Genomic DNA, 10,194 nt, shown 5'->3' with positions numbered 1-10,194 from the left:
GACCCCTGATCATTGCAGGAATACATTTCCCTGTTTCCCCAGGGCAGGTCCACTCTCTTTTCCCTCTCTTTTGCCATTAAAATGGGTCTCACATCACAATGCGCAGCAGCACTCGCACAGCTCCAAACACCTCAGGGCAGGCACATCATTTCCAATTGTGAGCAAATGCTGTTGGTTTTCATTAATCTGCAGACACTATATTTGCCAATTTCTCCAACTTTTCTTTCTCACTCTCTCTTTCTGCTCCAAGGCAGGTGAGTGCATCAATTTTCTTCTCATCTGTGGCAGTTAAATTAAATGGAATCGGCCTGATTGCTGAAAATCAAAGAGAAGGCTGATAAAGCAATTAAATCCCTCTAATTCCTGCTCTTGAAAAGGTGCAGCTTGGCTCAGAAGCTAATTAACTTCATAATGAAAATCCTTCTTTACCCTTTTAGGCTTTCTTTCCTTCTTGTTTTTGGTAGAGGTGTTGGGTTGCCTGAGGAGGAAGGGGGATGCTGAAGTGACTAACATGGCTTCCTTGTTCAGGGAGGAAAACTGGGTGCTGATCCCATTTGAGTTACTGATGACATTGTACCCCACCATGGCCTGCCAATGAATGTGCAAGGTAAGAATTTCTGCATCATACCAGCCTGGGCACCAAATACACAAGCAATGCCAATACCCTCCCATGTCACTCATAATAAGGTATTGCAGGGGTAACCTTTCATACCTACCTGAAGACCACATTATAAATCAAAGGACCATACCTTCTGGGGGCAAATGAAGCCAACTGCAGCCGCTTCCTTATTCTTGACACAGAAACATTACTCACAGAAACGACACATCCCAGCAAGCAGTGCTCCACCTTGCTCTAAACAAAAGGCTTCTTGGGTACATTGAGGAGCAGTAGCTCCCATTGGTCTCCTCTCTAAGGTCAACTGGAGGAAAACCCAAGCAGAACCCCACAGCTCTGTGATCCATCACTGAAGGGAGCTGCAAAATGCTTCCCCCCCAGAGTGACAGATGGCAAATTATCCACCACACTGCTGGATGTCTCCACCCTTCAGGTATTTTCAAAGAAAGGGTCATAACCTCCCTGAAGAGGTGCTGGTGGGTGGTGGAGATGGAAAATGTTCTCAAGGGCTACTAAAATTCTTAGGAGTGAAGGGAGTTCCAAATGAGTCCTCCACTGAGCATGACCTTGACAGAGAAGCACAGGCCCAGCTGAAAAGACTGAGATCTCAATATGGATGCTTGTGTAATAACTTCACAAGATGAACATCTTGGACAGCCCCCCGTGTAAATGCAGTGTCCAGCAAACAGCACTTCATCTAAAGCTGCAATCTCTACAAATGTTCATACAGGGTAGATGGAATCTGCACATTGAGCAATAATACCAGACAGGGGCAGGTTTGCAGATGACACCAGGATAGTAGTAGATATGTTGGAAGGTAGGGCTAGGATTTAGAAACACTTAGACACATTGAAGGACTGGACCAAAAGAAATCTCATGAGGTTCAATAAGGAGAAATGCAAAGTCCTGTGCTTAGGTCAGAATGCATCAGTACAGGCTGGGGGCTGACTGGTTGGGCAGCAACTCTACAGAAAAGGACCTGGGGGTTACGGTGGACAATAAGCTGAATATGAGCCAACAGTGTGCCCTTGTTGCAAAGAAGGCAAATGGCATCCTGGTTGCATTAGTAGCAGTGCTGCTAGCGGATCAAGGGAAGTGATTATTGCCCTCTGTTTGGCCCTGGTGAGGCCACATCTGGAGTACCGTGTCCAGTTCTGGGCCCTACAAAAAGGATGTAGATGAACTGGAACAATCTGCAAAGGGCAGCAAAAATGGTTGGGGGCTGGGGCACATGACTTATGAGGAAAGCTGAGGGAACTGGACTTATTTAGCCTGGGGAAGAGAAGACTGAGAGGGATTTAAATAACAGCTTTCAAATACCTGAAGGGCGGTTCCAAAGAAGATGAACTAGACTGTTCTCAGTAGTGACAGATGACAGAATAATGAACAATGGTCTCAAGTTGCAGCAAGGGAAGTTTAAGTTGGATATTAGGAAAAACTCTCTCACTAGGAAGGTAGTAAAGCACTGGAGAGTTTGTGAATCTCCATCCTTAGAGGTTTTTAAGACCCAGGTAGACAAAGTCTTGGCTGGGATGATCTAATTGGAGATGGTTCTACTTTGAGCAGGGGCTTGAACTAGATGACCTCCTGAGGTCCCTTACAACCCTCATTTTCTGTGATTCTATGATTGTAAGGTCTTGCTGTTATCGAGGCACCTGAACCAAACACAATATTCCAGGTGCAGTTCCATCAGAGCTGTAAAAGATGAATCATCTCCTCCCTGCTCCTGGACACAATGTCTTAAACTCTGGTGAACAAACTTTGAATCTCAAGTGGTGTTTTCCAAGAGCCACTGCTCCACAGTGAGATGGCTCTGTGGGACAAAGCTCCAACTGGACCTGATTCTCCATGGCTTGAAACCTCATGAGTTAATAGCCACACTGCAAAGTGAGTGTGCCATGCTACCAAACCAAATCCATTCTCCACGTGCATAAATGACTACACAAGTCCAAGACAGTGGAGAACAAAATACTTTGTTTTCTTAGGTCCTAGCATACTTTAATGCAAACTCATATCCAACTTGTTGCTCGCTGTCATCATCTAGGTCTCATTTATACTCATTCCTCCAACAGAAAATCCATGCTCTGAGTTATATTTCCCTCCACTGTGTATAAGTATCAGCTGTAGTTGTCCATCTTGCTATTTCCTGCCCTAAACTTATCAAATCAACTTGTATATAGTGCTTTGTGTCTTGGTTGTTGGATTTTGCCCCCCACACAGACAAAGGATTAGACTGTAAGTATTAAAGGCAGTTCTCTGTGCCCTTTAGGAAGACAGAATCTTTAACACTGGTTTTATGTTTCTGGAGTATTCTGCTCACTGGGGAAAGGAAAAGTATTAAACATGGTTGGAACTGAAGGGAGAACTTTATCAGCTAAAAATAAATAAAAGAGCAGGTCACTAATCTGATTAAATTTGCATGAGATCTTTAATTATTGCAAATGATCAGACCTGCATTATTGTATTATTTCCAAAGATAGTGGCCCTTAAATAGCACAGTGTACCCATCAAAGTCCTATTCTGTCTGTCTGCAAAGTACATCCTGAGTGGGCTCTTGGTTTGGCATCACAAGACAGAGCTGATATTCAGGGTGGGGATGGTTTTGCAGCTATGGGCTGGAAAGCCCCCTTGAACCATGTATGGAGATGGATTCCATACCAACATGGAGGAAAGGGCACTACTGAATCCCCAGCACTGCTCCCTGCAGCTGTAGTTGTAGGATTCCTGACCCAGATGCATCGGACTCCTACCCAAGCACTAGGTGAGTTCTACCCTGCTCAGCACATGAGCTCATATCCCATGGTGGCATGGCCTCAAGCTTTTGGCATCCTGGTATTATCCTCTCATTGACAAATGGTTTATTTTCACTGCAGCAGTAAATCTGGCTGCCGCTGTTCGCTCCTCTGTGTCTGTGCACTCACCAGCAGGAATGTACACAGCCCTGAAACCTTCCAGCCCTGAGCTACCAAATGGCTGTGCATTCCATTAGCACTCTCATTACTGTGAAGACTCCTACTTCCAAGCAGTAGGGGACATGCTGAGGGAGACCCTGGGCCCAGGCTGGGCTGGCAGGGGAGCCAGGATGCTGACTCCAAACTCCATAACACATCACAGGTAAAGTCGGGGGAGCCTTCCTGGAGGATCAGGTTCTGTAGAATCCAAATTCCCAACCTAACCAGCAGCAGCTCTCCATTGGCCTCCTGTAAGAGCAGGCTTTTTGAGCCTAATCCTACCATTGAATCAAGTGGATCCCTCACTGGCAAGATGTTTGCTTTTAAAAACCCCAGAGACACTCTGTTAACTTAAGTATAGTCTCCTAAATGTCCCTGATGTATCACAAGAAGGTAACAACATCACCCCAGCCCAGCCTGACTTATCACAGCCTTCAGATGAACTCCCCAGCTCTGTCCACCAACCGCTAATGACAATACTATCATCTCCAGCACCACCTTCATTTGAACTAGCTCAAAGCCCATTACAACCATTACCCTAGCACATCTTTTGGAGATAGCCCAGCATTATCCCATTTCTGCAAATCAGTAAATACAGACACAGTGCCTTACCCAAGGAATTCATGGCAGGGCCAAGAAATAGGACTCTGGGAAACCTGACTTCTAGTCCTTGTTCTCATGAGGGACAAAATAGCTCCCCATTTAATAGCAGGCAGCAAGTTAAGCAGCACAAGAAGATGGAGAGGAGCATGCACAGGTAGCTGGGGCAGAGGTTGCTAGAGATGGAGAATGACAGAGACCCATCTATGTTCTCCTACTTGCAGCATCTCTATCCATTGTGTTATTAAGAAGACTGTACCCATGGGCTTCAATGGAAAAACTCTCCACTAACACCCATGAGGCAGGATCAGGTTCTGTGTGTGTCACACCAAGTCAGTGCCTGGTGCATCTAACAGGGGTTGTATGTCAAGTCATGCATTGTGAATGTCTATTATATCTTCCCCTGTGTTTTTTTTTCCCTTGGTTCCTACTGAGTAACTCTTGAACTTCACCCAGAACCCCCAGGCTTCTTCCTGAGCCACTCTGTGCTGGGCAGTATGGCACACATGGACAAAGCCAGTCCTTCACTATTGAATTATGAAGTTATATACTACAGAGGGGAAGTGCACAGAACATTGAGAATAGGCCATGTACAGAAAGCTTGGCTTGGCCCTGCATACAGGCGCAATCAGAGGCACATTGCAACACACAACTAGAGATATACGTATGCTCTCACACAGCTACTAGGAAAATACACAAATGCATACAAGAAAGTACCTACACATGCACAGAACCATATTAATGGAGATATATAAATATATGCAATCCACTGGATACACACAGATGTACACAAACATATAAAACCAGAGATCTACAAACACATGTGTTTGCAGCAAGAGACACAGAAACACTCAGATAGCTAGGACAGAATAACAAAGAGCACCAAACACACTAATTAAAAAATCTTGCATTGTGCACAGGAGTGTACACACATACACAAAACAAGAGACATATGCATACAAAAACACATGCCTTCTCCCACACACATCTGGAGATGCACAAATGCATAATGCCACCTGCATTCACATACATAACTAGAGAAAAACACATGTACACAACCACTCCTGCACAGAACTAGAAAGAAACACACATACACAACCACTCTGGCACACAGACACACACCTGCACACACAGATCAACCAACCAACACCTCATTGCATCCCAGCACTCACACATATTCAGACAATTTAGGAATCAAGACTCTTCTTCCCTTCTCAATTACAGGGAGGAGCATGGGATGCAGGAGTCAGGATTCTGACATCAAGGGGGAAGGAGGATGACTGCAGCAGGGCATCATGCTGCCTGGGCAGCCTCATCCAGGGGAAGGAGTATCCAGGGCACCGTAATGAAGGTTTAGCGGTTAGGGAATGAGCCTGGGATGATGGAGCGGGGGAATTATTGTGTTTCAATAACCCGGGGGCTGTTACAGTCTCTGAACTGAACAGCTTAAAGCCTTGTTAAAAGCAATGGTGCAGCATTCTAACCGGAGGGGCCGTGTTGTCATACAAATGAGATGAGTTTATTTTCTGAGCCGTACCATTTGTTCTGACAGGCAGGGCGGCTGTAAAAGCTGGCGAGGGCACAGCAGGGGGCCCGGCTCTGTGCACAGCGAGAGACCAAGGAGAGGAGAGGCAGAGCTGCACCAGAGTTTGGACCCAGCCCAAGTCCCTGCCTCTACCTTCTGTAAGCAACAGCCTTGCAAAGAAAGAGAGAGAGAGATGAACCAGCCGGCTGTAATATTGTGGAACAAATGCATTCTAATGAGAGGCGCCTGGCAGCCCCACGGGCACACTACGTGTGCCCGCCCCCTCCTGCCACCACCACCTCCCGGCTGGCTGCTCGGAGCTGCACACTCCCTCTCCTAGCTGCCAAGGATGCTGCGTAGGGGATTTGGACACTAAGTGGTGAGCCCACCCCAGCTGAATGCCAACCTGATCCCCCCTGTATCCACCTGCCACTAAATGGTTAAACCAGTAGCAGGAAGTGTTCAGGTGCCACCTGTGTCTCCCTGCTGGAATGTGCTGATGGGACTCCCGGCTGGTGCCAATGTAATTTGGGTTGTTGATTCTGGTGGTGACTTTACTGTATTTTCTGCCTCTCTCTCCTAGAGATTTTAAAATAACAAGCTCTTAAAAGACACTTTCTACCCAAGGTGAATAAGGCTCTGTACAAAGGTAAGTGGGTATCATTCTCCCTGACAGCTGGAGAAACTGAGGCACTTGAAACAATGTGACTAGCCCATGGTCTGACAGCAAGTCAGCAGAGCCAGGTTTCCCTTGTTCTAACTCCCTCCCTTTGCAAATATATGTCTATCCAACAGCTACAGAAGTGGAATGGGATACATCAGTGTTACAGGCACTCAGGGCCAGGGGGATAAAAGCATCAGCATTTCAGTGGTGGCAGTACCTCGGTCACTGACAGCAGGGGTATGGTGTGTGATTTTCCCTTGTGGGTGTGATTTGCATTGGAGAGAAAAGCCGTTGGCATTAATCACCTGAGCGACATTGGGATCAGGGGTTCTGTGTAACTTCCTTCCCACATCCATGTTGATAACTTTCAGAGCAAAGACTTTCCCTGCAGTGGCAGGAAAACACAGTTCTACTCTGGGTACTATGATGCCATGAAAATCTAACAGCTGCCATCATCTCTGTATTGGTTTCACAGACTGGTGAAAATACAGGGAAACCAGTCCCTTCCAGCTGCTGGGGAGTCATGTGTGGTCAGTGAAGGGACACCTTGCTTGGGGATGGAGAGCTCACGTCTCCAGGAACAAAGAGATCTGAGGAGAATCAGAGGGACTCACTCCATAGGTATCATCAGTTACTTAGGTCTTCTGCTGGGGTGGCCAACAATGGTGCACTTTGTCATGGCTGGCTGATTACCAGTGGCTGAGCTAAGGCCTGTTTTTCACTAAATAGCCATCAAAGGATGAGGACCTCTGATTGCCACTGGAATAATTTGCACATTCTGGTGACCTAGGGACGAAGTGGCCCATATCCCACCATCAGGTCCATGAGTCATGCAGCCATCAAGAGCAAGGAAAGAATGACACCTTGGCAGAATAGTTTCCCAGAATTCCTTCTGCTGGATGGCAGGTGTTGGTTGTAGCTATGTCGATCTAAGGACATAGGCAAATAAGGCTCTTTGGGTAAATGTGACATCTTTTATTAGACCAACTAAGTCATTTGAAAAATTGTTCTTTGCAAGCTTCCGGGCACAAACATCCATCTCCAGGCCCAGGGAGAGTCTGCTGTTGTTTTGTGTTCTCCTAGATAGAATAGAAGCCAATATGCAAAATGCAGGTCTGTGAAAACGCAACTGTGTGGCAGTGAGGATCAGAGGCCATGGAAGACAATAGGTGTGAGACAGGTAGTTGGGGGGGGGAATGTTGACCTGGTGATAGAATGAAGCTGGTAAAATGTAGAGAGGTTACCTGGAGTTATCGGATGGCAGGCACCTTATAATTTATGAAGTGAAGTTTGTAGGCTCGTATACGAAAGGTGTTTTGTAAATTCCCTTTGAGGATTAGAACTGAGAGATCAGAGAGGGAGTGATTGTCTTGTGAGAAGTGTGCATCCACAGGTAATTGGGTATTTTTATCTTTGACAGATTTTCAGTGTGTGTTCATTCTGGTACACAGTTGTTTGGTTTCTCCTACATATTTTCCATCAGGGCATTTAGTGCACCTCCAGAAAGGTAATACATCTCATCCAGTGCACTAAATGCCCTGGGAGAATACGTAGGAGAAACCAGACAACAACTGCACACCAAAATGAACGCACACCGAAAATCTATCAAAGACAAGAATACCCAATTACCTGTGGGTGCACATTTCTCATAAGACAACCATTCTCCCTCCAATCTCTCAGTTCTAATCCTCAAATGGGAATTTACAAAACACCTTTTGTAGATGAACTTCACTTCACATGCATGAGCCAAATCTATCTGAAGTATAATATACTACTAAAATCAGTGAGGTTACAAAAGACTTGCAATCCCAGGGTAAGTTCCCACCATCAAGTCCCTTGCTGCTTTACCTCCAATCATGCTGCAGGTCCCTATCCAGTTCTCGGGTTCATTATGGAGGTGAAAGGGAGTGATTAGCAGGAAGAACAAGGGAGGACAGCTGAAGCAGCTTCTCAGTCTTCCTAGGGTTGGCAAGAGGACTAGCTGCCACCAAGGATTGACAGGGGGAGCCTCCAGAGCTAAAACCAGGAGCTGCTACCACAGCAGACTAACATCCTCTGAAGAGAAGGTGCATGTGACTGGTAACACACAGTCTTCAGCAGGATTCCCATGCACACTGAACCCACATTTACTCAGCACTCTTAGCACAGGCTGAGGGCCATGCATGCTTCAGGCCCTGAATCCCTGAGGCTGTACCTGGCTGCATTTTGCATACCTTCCCTGGCAAGATGTAATACTTAGAGGGGGACAGCTTGGGTACCAGCAACTGGCACCCTTATGCAGTGAAGGGCTTATTTTCAGGGCTTATGTCTCCACACACACACAAACATACACACACCAATCCCCGTATACTCCTAGGGTCTATTTTCAAAGAACGATAAATGGCGCTTTTAATTAGCACCTTCCGTTTCACTTTCAGCCCCAGGGTCTTTGGAGTCTGGTCTCAAGGGGGAGGTTGAGAATCCAAAGAAAATCAATCTTAATTCAAACCAGTAATAAAAAACAGCTTCCCACCCCCTGCTTCAGAAGCACTACACAGCATCTCCTCACTGTAAGCTTCCCCTGTCTGACCTTTAACCTCTTAATGTAATGGCTTAGGAAGAGACCCTAGGAAGTAGATACTTTGCCCTTTCATTCTGTTTTTCTCCCCTTCTCTTCAAAGGGGAAAGCAAAGACACAGGCAAGCAATGCTTATGCACCAAAAACTCCCCTCTACTTCTGCAAGCAAAAAGGATGGAGGAGGATTAAACCCCAGGTCCAAGGTATCTGGAACCAATTTGTGGGAGATTCCATTTCTCAAGGAGGGGATGGAAATACCATTACCCTCCTCGGCTGGGAATGGACCATCTTCCACTCAGCCTGAGCTGTCAGATAAGTGATGCCAAGTTACCTATAGCACCCAGACTCGGGTTTGTAAAATAGCATTTATAAAAAGACATGATGAAATCCATTAGGAAAAATAGATTTTCCCCAGCTTTTCAGACATACTCAGCAGTGTCCCTGTTACTTACATCTCCCCCCATTACTGCAGCATCCAGGTACTTTTAGTGCATTCACTCTCAGACCACTGAGAGCCAACGCAGTGTTATTATCCCTAAATTAGATAGGAAAGCCAGGCTCAAGAAGACTAAGAAACATGCTCAGCATCACACAGGGAACTAAACCTCAGTCTCCAGTGTCTGAAGTTAGCTGCCTAACCCCTAGAACAGCCCTGCTCCATTAGCCTGTTACTGTCACAATGGGAACTGCTTGCTGTTAACTATTCCTGAAACATTGTCTCCTGGCTTCTTCCTTCTGGGCCCACATATAGATCCAGGTAATTAAAGAGGCATGTTTGCCAAATGCTCCCAATTGAGCCTGGCGGAGCTGGACTCTGGCATTGAAGCCACCTGAGTCTGTCCTGAGGGATTTCAGACCCTGCCAACCTCATCTACCCTTAATACAATGCCTCTGAGGCTCTACATACAGCCAAGGCTGAGCTCTGCCTATTGTATCCCGTCTTGCTCATTCTTGAAGCCAAAAGAGGTAAATAAGTGAATCATTTAACTACATGGTGACTATGGAGCCTGTTTAGACATCTCTGGGGACAGCTGCTTTACACAGAGACCAGAGTATGCCATGGGAGGATATTCCCAGGAATCAGATGGGCACCACAACCAAGAGTTACTTGGCAGAGAGAATGTTTCTATTAGCTCAATAAAGGCAGGGAGCAGAACCTATTCTAGTGCTGACCCAGGAACCAAGACACTGAAGGGAGTCCCATTGCACACTGGAATACAAACCTCAAGAGAGACAGCCATTTGCAACTGTGGAATTATTATTAACACAGAGAGCCAGACT

Source organism: Crocodylus siamensis, chromosome 7 (assembly GCF_052110815.1).
Source record: "Crocodylus siamensis isolate JL-2025a chromosome 7, ASM5211081v1, whole genome shotgun sequence".
NCBI classification, from domain to species: domain Eukaryota; kingdom Metazoa; phylum Chordata; order Crocodylia; family Crocodylidae; genus Crocodylus; species Crocodylus siamensis.
The sequence above is the reverse complement of the archived record's forward strand: the minus strand, read 5'-3'. Positions refer to the sequence as shown.